Source organism: Rhinopithecus bieti, unplaced genomic scaffold (assembly GCF_001698545.2).
Source record: "Rhinopithecus bieti isolate Rb0 unplaced genomic scaffold, ASM169854v2 scaffold_73682, whole genome shotgun sequence".
Taxonomy (NCBI): domain Eukaryota; kingdom Metazoa; phylum Chordata; class Mammalia; order Primates; family Cercopithecidae; genus Rhinopithecus; species Rhinopithecus bieti.
The window spans coordinates 2,397,412-2,408,656 of record NW_016829166.1 but is presented as its reverse complement, the minus strand read 5'-3'; the positions used below and the strand labels follow the sequence as shown (position 1 = coordinate 2,408,656).

Here is an 11,245-nt window from a genome sequence, read left to right as displayed (position 1 = left end):
TATATATATATATATATATATATATGCATTTTGTAAAAAAAAATATATATATAGGGTCTTGCTCTGTTGCCCAGGATGCAGTGCAGTGGCATCATCATAGCTCACTGCAGCCTCAAATACCTGGAATCAAGCAGTCCTCCCACCTTAGCCTCCTGAATAGCTAGGACTACAAGGCATGTGCAACCACACCTGGTTAATTTTATTTTTTCTAGAGATGGTATCTCACTATGTTGTCTAGACTAGCCTTAAACTCATGGACTCAAGTGATCCTCATGCCTCACTCTCCGAAAGTGCTGGGACTACAGGCATGGCACGAGCCATCTCACCCAGCCCCAAACCTTTTTCTTTTTCTTTTTTTTTAAATATGACGCTGGGCTTGTAAATAATTAAGGAAATTCCCCAGATTAAGAAAAGAAAGAAGTCTAATGCCAAAGCTGAAAGTCAGAATGACACTGTTATGAGGCGTTGGCCTGTGGAAGGTAGAGATTGTTGTTTAGAGGCCTTCTCTCATCTCCCATGGAGCTGAGACTCTTGATAAAAGGGTGGACGGAAAAAATTCTCTTTCTGACAATAGTAGAACAAACAACAAGTAACTGTGTTGGTCTGGCCCTGGATAGGGCAAATGCCTCCCTGAAAGTTCATGATCATGAAAGTTCATGCCGTCATGCTATTCTGGAGTTCAAAAATGTATCCTACCAATTTATACTGACTCCTATAAACTGAGAAATTAACATCAAGGGTTTCTGGGCTACTAACCCCCTGGAACAGCTGTAGAAGCAAATAAAAATCCTCCTAAAACTATATATCCACAGCCCAAGTCCTCTAGAAATTACCCAGACAAAGCCCCGCTGAGCATGAGCTTACACTCCAAAAGTATAAAACATGTGGAAATAGGCCACCATACATGAACTAGAAATTAAAACTTCAGCCACTGGAGTCAAAGACATCAGAATGTCACTCTGCCAAAGTCTTTAGCTGCTATAAAATCATCTCTGGGTATCATTACTGCCTTAGTGACTGCCCATTTCATTTGACCACCAACTCATAAACACACATTTAGCATGCTGAGAGAGCCTCAGAACAAAATTGTCCCACTGATAAAACATTTAGAAATGCCCACACTTTCCTGTCAGTAATTGTCTATACCCCACAACCAGTCTAGGCACAGTCTTCCAATACATGCTTTACTCCTCAAATACCAATAGGCACAGATTTTAAAAGTTTAATTACCAACACCGTAATTGATTCTCTCAAAAACAACAACAACAACAACAAAAACCCAAACTGGAAGAATAATCTACTAGCAGTATCCAGAAGAAAATCTCTGCAAAAATCCAGTAGAAAAATCCACTTAAATAAGGGACAAATTCAAAATAGTTAACAAAACACAGAACATAATCTTGGACTTTATCCAAAGGCAGTGAATACATGATTAGACTCACATCAAATAGAAGGAACATTAAACACAATTTCTTGTATTCTATACTGAGAACTTAAAATCAGTAATCCTTTTCATAGGTTCCCTGAATCTCAAGTATTAGATCTGATAGAGTTCTTACATTTTTTGGTTGTCCCTTTTTAGTACCTAGTATGAACCTGGATAAAGGACATAAAAAACTGGCTGGGTGTGGTGGCTCACGCCTGTAATCCCAACACTTTGGGAGACTGAGGCGGGCGGATCACCTGAGGTCAGGAGTTTGAGACTAGCCTGGCCAACATGGCAAAACCCATCTCTACTAAAAATACAAAATTAACTGGGCGTGGTGGTGGATGCCTGTAATCCCAGCTACTCAGGAGGCTGAGGCTCGAGAATCACCTGAACCTGGGAGTTGGAGGTTGCGGTGAACCAAGATCGCGCCATTGCACTCCAGCCTGGGCAACAAGAGTGAAACTCTGTCTCAAACAAACAAATTAACAACACTATAGCAGATTATTATTGCATTACTCATTTATGAATTATGAATAGTTTGGAATAATAGTACAACATAGCAATTGAGGAATAAATAATTGTTTATGGATATTTATCATGCCCTTTATTAACACTCAAAATACATTTTTTTATCCTAAGAAAATATGTTACATACTTGAGATTCAAACTGGCCTTCATAGATGTTCTTTTCATATTTTAGCTAGAAGAATACTTGTTCTTTTTATGTCTTTTTTTTTTTCTGAGACATGGTCTAACTCTGTCGCCCAGGCTGGTGTGCAGTGACATGATCACTGCTCACTGCAGCCTCAACCTTCCATGCTCAAGTGATCCTCCTGCCTCAGCCTCCTAAGTAACTGGGACTACAGATGTGCACCACCACATCCAGTTAATCTTTTATTTTTTGTAGAGATATAGTCCCACTATGTTGCCCAGGCTGGTCATAAACTCCTGGGCTCAAGTGATCCTCCTGCCTCGACCTCCCAAAGTGCTGGGATTGCAAGCATGAGCCACTGAACCTGGCCAGGACTACATCTTGACTGATTTACTAGATTACATTAGTAAGAATTTTTAACATGTCAGACCAGAAAAAATTTGTGAGTCCTCAAATGAAGAATATTTAAATATTTTTAGCATGTGGATTTCCAGTTGTTCTAGTTTGTGTAGAAGTGGGTTTCTAAAGAGAACATTTAATAAAGCTGAAACTTTTTCTGAAGCATACCTAGTGAAGACCTGTAGCTTTTACCTGTGCTTTATCCTAAGCCCTTTTTCTGCTAATGTCTGTATTTCTTTTGGGGATCTACTGCTCCCCAACTGTGTCCACATGACTTGGGAGGATTGACTTCCAGTCTGGGCCAGTGAGAGTCTCATCTGGTACTTCTGGCTATCTGAATAGTGATGATCTATTCCTGCTGAGATTGACATGTGAGCCTGGTGTAGTGGAGGGCTCCCTGAGAATGTGCAGTGCAGAGTACCAAAGAGCTACAAGCAAGAGGCCATATCCTGCACTTGGACTTGCCTAAAGCCATGATATCCCAAGAAGTCTCAGATATCTGAGACTTCTCCCTGGTATTTTCTATTGTTTTTTCACTTGAGCTACTTTAAATTTGATTTCTGTCATTTGCAACCAAACCTCCCCTATAAGAATACTAAAGGGAGTTCTTTAGGCTGAAATAAAAGCACACTAGACAGTAACCCAAATCCACATGAACAAGTAAAGAGCACTCATAAAGGTAGCTAACGAGATAAACATAAAAGACAATATCAATATATTTTTTGTTTGTAACTCTTTTTTCCCCACCTATCTGATTTAAAAGACAACTGCATAAAGCAATAATTGTAAGTTTATGTGATGGGCACACAAAGCATAAAGATGTAACTTGTAAGACAATAACATCACAAAGGAGGAGAGAGGAAATGGAGAGACATAAAAACAAAGTTCTTGCACACAACTGAAATTCAATGGCATTAATCAAAACTAGATTGTTAAGATGTTAATCATAATCCTCAGGCAACTGCTCAGAAAATAACTTATAAGAATATATAGTAAAAGAAATGACAAGAGAAAATGGTACATGACAAAATATGTCTTTAATGTAAAAAAGAAAGGGTCAGTAAAGGAGAAATAGAAAGAAAAAAGACAAATGACAAATAGCAAACACAAAGCAAAATGGCAGATATAAATCCTTCCTTATCAATAATTACATTAAAAGTAAATGGATTAAAATTTCTGTAATTAAAAGGCTGAGATTTGTAGCATGGATTAAAAAACATGATGCAACAATATTGTGCCCACAAGAGACACACTTTAGAGTCAAAGATATAAACAGGTTAAAAGTAAGAAGAAAAAAAAAGACATACCATGCAAAGAGTAAACAAAAGAGAGCTGGAGTGGCTATACTAATATCAAACAAAATAGTTTTTAAGGTACTAATTGCTACTAGAGACAAAGATATTTTATAATTATAAAAGGGTCATTTGTCAAGAAGATTTAAGAATTATATACATATATGCACCTAACAAGAGCTCCAGAATATATTAAGCAAATACTGACATAACTGAAGGGAGTAATAGACAATACAACAATACTAGTTGGAAACTGCAATACCCAATTGTCAATAATGTATAGAACAACTAGACAGGTGATCAATAAGATAAGAAGTGATGAAATGTGTTAACATGGTATAAGTCCTCTAGATCTGCACTATCTACTAGCCACACGTGGCTACTGAGCACTTGAAATGTAGCTAGTCCAAATTTGGATGTGCTGTTCAACATACACCAATTTCAAATACTTAATACCAAAACAAGAAAATGTAAAATGTACCATTGGTAATTTTTATATAAGTTATATGCTAAATTGCTGATTTGGATATATTGGGTTAAAGAAAATATAACATTCAAATTAATTCTACATGTTTCTTTTTACTTTTTTAATGTGGCTACTAGAAAATTTTAAATTACATATATGATTCACAAGTCTTGCTGTCCTGCAAGACTACTTCAGAAACCAGAGAGAAGAGTCTGTGGTCTATGATTTTAATATGGAAAAATCTCAAGGCTGAGCCCTCTTGTTCAGGGACAAGAGTCACTGCAGACTAATCAATGAAGTTTCAACAAACTGGTCCAGTCATGGATTGTATATGGTTTTCGGCCGAAAAGAAATAATTTATTTCACCTTCAAATAGCACAGAGAAACTAGAGAATATTGATCTTTTCTAGAGAAATTCAGCCAAAGAGAAAAATGTAACTGCATTAAATGAGAAACTCTATTACACAGATAAAAAGACCACTACTAATATGTGAAGTTATCCAGCTCATATATACATCTTCAAAACCAAGAACCTCAGAAACTGCTATTAGCTAACTTCATCTAGATTTTAAGTCATGCCCCTTTTGACAATCACAAAACCTCATTCTTCTTTACTTGCCACTCTGTCTAGAATCAGTACTTTTCTAGCTGTGCCAGGGGCTGCCTCTGCACTTTCAAGCTGGACATACAACGTCATTCTGGTGTGGGTACATACAGCCCAGTAAACAGGCAATTACAACACAGAGTGATAAACACTATGAATGGGAAGTGTTTAGGATGCTATAGGCACCCATGCATAGTGGAGATGGCTTGGGCCAATCATTCTCCCCTTCTTCATTCTCTCCTTACTAACAATCCTGAATTTTATTCAGGTGCTAATTCCTTGTCACTCTTGCAAATAGTGGTGGCCAATGAGACATAAGCAATTGTTGTTGGATGGGCTTCCTGAAGGCTGACTTGGCTTGGAGGTATATAATTTTTACACTAATCTCCTTCTTCTTCTTGGAAAACAAATATGGTGGTTGGGGCTCCAGAAGGCATCTTGAGACCATGAGACAAATATTAGGACAGCAGAGCAAAAGGAAAGCCTATTTCCTGGTGACAACGTAGAGCCCCCTTTCCAGATCTGGTCTATGTATTTTCAGACTTCAAGTTCTGTGAGAACAAACAGTCTCTAGTTGTTCAAGCTACAATTACTTCAGGTCTCTAATATTAGCCATTAAAAAATGAAAGGACCAAATAAGGGTGGAAGGGGAGACTAGGAAAGCTGGGCCTGTGGTCTGCCATGACAAACTCCTGAGAATAAAGGCCCCTGGAAATCCTCAGTGGAAACAGGCTTCCATAGAAAGACCTAAACGTTGTGGCCACTAGTTAGGCAAAGCCACCCGAGGTAACTCAAATTCTGTATGGTATTATTTTAGAACAGTTGTATGATCCTTAGAACAGGAAAAAAAATGCAAGAGTCTATTAGATTCAAAGTTCTTGAACCTGATATTCAAAAGAGACTTGTTTCCATATTTGAGAATTTCACCAAAGGGTACTTAGAGAAAAAGACAAAAATATATCTTTTTTTTTTAGATGGAGTCTCGCTCTATTGCCCAGGCTGGAGGGCAATGGCATGTCTCGGCTCACTGCAACCTCTGCCTTCCAGGTTCAAGCGATTCTCTCACCTCAGCCTCCCGAGTAGCTGGGATTACAGGCACCTGCCATCATGTCTGGCAAATTTTTGTATTTTTGTAGAGACGGGTTTCACCATGTTGGCCAGGCTGGTCTTGAACTCCTGACCTCAAGTGATCAGCCCGCCTCAGCCTCCCAAAGTGCTGGGATTACAGGCGTGAGCCACTGTGCCCAGCTGAAAAAGGCAAAAACATAATCTTAAGAACCAAAGATATGCAAAATCCAATCCACTCATTGACCTGGGTGGAAAGGGCAGACTTCTCTGAGAAGTTGGGAAGTAATGTGTATCACTCGGAACTGAGAACAACTTCTCCCTAATCCTGATGCTCCTTCCCGGGTAGGAAATCTCTTAGTATACCATGGACCTTTCTCTGCCTTTATACTCATTCTGCCTCTGAGCAGAGAAACAACATGACTGGCAAATTTGGGAAGAAGACTGGGCATACTCTTCATCTTGGTAGTAAATTATTTGTAAAGAACATGTATTTTGCGCTGCTTGTCCAGGGGCAGGCCCTTCTTGACTTATGTTTTGGGGTGTGTCTGGCTACACGTTGGCTAAGTCTTGTCCTCTAATCTGGCCTCCCTCTGTTTCCAAGTTCTCTGGCACCATTTTACTGAGGCCATAGAAACCTCTGTGACCTGTTTTGCTTAACCAGAACCTGTTTTTCAATCATGGAATGATTTGGAGGATCTGGGATAAAAGACTCAAAACTATATCATTAGTACTATTGTGTTAAGAATGGGCTTATTTGAATATTTTAGAGGATTTGGCTTATTAGAACACAACCTCACAACTCCAATTTAAAATTGGTAAGTGTGAAATTGAATGAGAGTTGATTCTAAGTTGAAATCTTCCTGTTTACGTACCGTATTGGAAATTTCATCAGGTTCACCTTAATAGTGAGTATATTAGCTGTTGAAGTACTCAGCAAATACTGAACGAGGGCCCTGTAAAAATGATTATTAGATATATAGTTAGGCTGCTAGAAGAAATATTTGTAAGCTGTTTTAAAACTTACGGAAGAACTAAGTTTGATTTTATAAATTAAATACATTAAAATTAATTTTAAAAATGACATTAGTTTCTGTGTAGTGTCTTCTGCAAATAAAATTTGCCCTCAAGGACACCAAAAAATTCACATCATCATGCATGGTCTTCTTGCTAGGTTGCTAAAGAAGTGCCTTAGTCTCCCACAAAGCCTGCATGGGTCAACAGTCTAAAAACAGCCTCAGCCACGTGGCTAAAGGTGTATTTGCAATACTACGAATGGCCCAGTGGAAACCTGGACACCAGGTTGAAGTGTAGGAAGCAGAAGTGTAAGGTAATGATGAAGTTAGGATGTTGCTGAGGAATGCCCTGGGGTCAAAGGCTACGCTATTGTGAGCCACTCAGTGAAAGGCGTGAGGAATGGGCACAGAGGGACAAGTGTCTCAGATTGATAAAACCATACTTACGGGGGCACAAACAGTGGCTCCAGGGGATGGCCACCTGGACTGCTGAGATGGGCCTGGTGGTGAGCAGGGGCATGCTGCCTGGCCCTGAGAGGTCTGCTGCACAGTTGGCACTTACTTGTCTGAGGGCACTGAGGAGCCACTGTTTAAAGCAGATATAGGCTAAGACTCGTCATCACTCATCCACAGAAGAGCTGGTGCCCACTGAGTGTGAGACATTCGGTGCTGGAGAGCTGTGTTTAGGGCAGTCACAAACCAAAGAAACAGGGTCCCTGCCCTCAAGGGTCCCACAGTCTGAGAGGAGAATGCATGATAAACAACTAACCAATGAATACTTTTGGAGAGGTGTCTGCCATTAAAGAAAGCGGACGAATGGGATGGGGGAGTGGGGAGGGGATGCTCCTTTAGAAGGGGTCAGAAGGTCAGGCACAGTGGCTCATGCCTGTAATCCCAGCATTTTGGGAGGTTGAGGCAGGTGGATCACTTGAACTCAGGAATTTGAGACCAGCCTGGCCAACATGGCAAAACCCCGTCTCTGCCAAAATTACAAAAAATTCACCAGGCATTGTGGTGTGCACCTGTGATCCCAGCTACTTGTGAGGCTGAGGTGAGGAGAATCGCTTGAGCCAGGGAGGTGAAGGCTGCAGTGAGCCAAAATGGCGCCACTGCACTCCAGCCTGGGTGACAGAGGGAGACCCCATCTCAAAAAACAACAACAACAAAAAAGGGAGGTCAGAGCAAGGAGCCACAATCTGCACAAAAAGCAGGTCTAGCAGGGGACACTCTTCCTGCGACAGCCTGAGGGTGGAGAGAGACGGTGGCACGAGCTTGGCCTGCTGAGGGGGAAGTCAGCAGTGATGGGAGTGGGTATAAGACATGAGACAGGAAGGGGAGATGCCAGCCGAGGCTGTGAGTCAAGGAGTCTTGGGACACAAATGCAGTCCACAAACCCAGTACTGCAACGCATCCTGTCTCATGGTTTTCTTGGAATCAAGTAAAATCAGACTCTGAGCCTCATGCCATCCAACACTGGCCAAGAGAGAGGCTCTGTCATCCATCTTGGGACTCAGAACCCTGGCAGCAAGTCTGGGGGGCTTTGGACAATGAGGGCTGGGCTGCTAATATTTCTAAGTAGAAACCCCTGGAAAGAGGCAACTGCAGGCTCGGGTTCCCCGTAAGCCACGGGCCGAGAGCACTGGTCTCCACAGTCAGGAGACCTGGGCCTCTGCAAACTCTTCTGGCCCCTCTCTCAGGCCCTCAAAGTCCTCGTTCTCTCCACTCCCCTAGCAGAACACCCCGGAAGCAGGGAGGCCACAGGTAAACAAAAGACAGGTTCCCTGACCTTGCTCGACATCCTAGTGGGTAACTCACACCCTTCCGAGGCAGAGGAGCGCAACGGTCTTGCTATTTGCCTACAACTAGGGGGTGGAAGCAGTAATTACTAATACACATATTCTAGAAAGGTTACGCTAGCTGCAGAGGGAAGTACATAAGTTAGACGGGCAGGAAACACATTTCTGCCGTAAGGATATTTTGCGGGTGGCTGTGCCTAACTTCAGGGGCTACCTTCACCCCAGTGAGGGAAGCCCTGTCTCCCTGACTAGCAGGGCGCCTGCACTCTCCAGGCGTCATTCAGTGAGTCACAGCGCGGACTCCAGGCTTCCCACCACTACTGAGAGGGGGCAGAATTCTTTTCCTCTTTGCATCTGCACGGAGAATTCTCATCTCAAAAGCCAAACCTTGGAGTTGTTGCTGACCCCACACTTCAAGCAGACTTTAAAATAAAAAGAGGTAGAACACATTTACTTTTTTTTAAAATTGAGACGGAGTTTCACGCTTGTCGCCTAGGCTGGAGTGCAGGGGCGCAATCTCAACTCACTGCAACCTTCCCTTCCCAGCTTCAAGCGATTCTCCTGCCTCAGCCTGCCAAATAGCTGGGATTACAGGCATGCGAAACCACACCCGGCTAATTTTTTGTATTTTTTAGTAGAGACGGGGTTTCACCACGTTGGCCAGGCTGGTCTCGAACTCCTAACCTCAGGTGATCTGCCCGCCTCCGCCTCCCAAAGTGCTGGGATTACGGGCATGAGCCACTGCGCCCGGTCCACATTTACTTTTTACTGGTTAAAGCTCAAAGGTCGAAGAGCTGTAATGGCTAACACCCACCCACCAATGGCGTGTCTGCCTGGCTTACTGAGTTCAGTGCCCGCCAGGTCTGGAGCAGCCCTATGGGGTCGGATGCGCCATGTTGTCTGTAATGTCTCCTGGAGCCTCGGGCTTGGATGCCTCCCCTGCCAGCTCAGCTTCATTCTCTCTGACTGTCCACATGACTAGCTGCCCTGTGGACACCTTCAGCAAAAGTACAGCTTTCCTGGTCAAACGTTCTATCTGTCCTTGAAATTCATTCTACCTTCCAAATGCTGCAGCTCCTTTCTTAAGTCACTCAGACTGTCTTCTTGAGTTCTTCCCCTCTCTAGATCCCCCAGGCACCAGGCTGCCAAAACATGGACTCTGAAATGAGGTGGATTTTGCCAAGGCAGCACAGCTCATGGTTCCCAATTCTAACAGTATCCTGTGGGAGAGCTGAGAAAGGTTTTTCTCTCCCTTGACCCTTCTGCAACTCCTTGCAACCTTTAGATCATTCTTGTAAAGCTGGTTGGCATCCGAAGGCCCACAGAGCAAGCAGAATAGTAAAGTATTCATTTAAAAGGTTCCCCATATTGGAAGAAAGCATATGAAAAGCAGACAGCAAAATGTTCAAAATCTGTTCTGAGAGAATCTGTAGAGACATCCTGAGTGAAAGAACATTGTTTGCTGATTGCTTTTTTTTTTTTTTTTTAAAGATAGGGTCTTGCTCTGTCACCCAGGTGTAAGTGCAGTGGCACAATCATGGCTCACTGCAGCTTCCACCTCCCTGGGCTCAAGTGATCCTCCCACCTCAGCCTCTACAGTAGGTGGGACTACACATCACCGTGTCTGGAGTTGGCTCCTGCTGTGGGTTCTTAATCTTGCTGAATTCAAGAATGGAGCTACAGACCTTGGCGGTGAGCGTTACAGCTCTTAAAGATGGCAGAGACCCAAAGAGTGAGTGGTAGCAGGGTTTACTGTGAAGAGCAAAGGACAAAACTTTCACAGCATGGAAGGGGACCCAAGCTGGCTGCCGCTGTCGGCTGGGGTGGCCAGCTTTTACTCCCTTATTGGCCCCGCCCATGTTCAGGTTTCTGTCCTATGAGCGCCCATTTTTCAATCCTCCCTGCGATTGGTTACTTTTAGTATCCTGCTGATTGGTGCACTTTACAGAGCACTGATTAGTGCATTTTACAACCCTCTTGCTAGCTACAGAGTGCTGATTGGTGCATTTCACAGAGCACTGATTGGTGCATTTTACAATCCTCTTGCTAGCTACAGAGCACTGATTGGTGCTTTTTACAATCCTCTTATAAGACAGAAAAGTTCTCCAAGTCCCCACTTGACCCAGGAAGTCCAGGTGGTTTCACCTTTCATCACAACACCCGGATAATTTTTTTATTTTTGTAGAGACGAGGTTTCACCATGTTGCCCAGGCTGGTCTTGGACTCCTGAGCTCAAGTGATTTACCCACCTCAGCCTCCCAAAGTGCCACTGCACCCTGTCCGCTGATCCCTTAAACGCTATCTTCTTTAGACAGAAATGTCAAATTTATGTCTATGCTGAAGTTAACGAAAAATATGACACACTCATTTCGATTTTTTATTAAAATACTTTTTTGTTTATAGGGACAACCAAAGAAAAATACACAATTTTATATGTTGTAGATCATATAAAATACAATAAACATAAACTCTTGGGAATGCAGAATAGATTTCAAAATCTTAAAAGAAGCTTTCATAAAATAAACT

The 11,245-nt window shown here is 42.4% G+C and overlaps 1 protein-coding gene across 1 annotated transcript in view; it reads right to left on the bottom strand.

Moving 5' to 3' along the window:
- Positions 1 to 11,245, bottom strand: part of TWSG1 (twisted gastrulation BMP signaling modulator 1) — a 123,571-nt gene that overhangs the window by 41,299 nt on the left and 71,027 nt on the right. The window contains exon 6 of the transcript XR_001883935.1: positions 6,783 to 6,863. The gene's annotated coding sequence lies outside the window, so the exon portion shown is untranslated. The remainder of the gene's footprint in view (positions 1 to 6,782; positions 6,864 to 11,245) is intronic.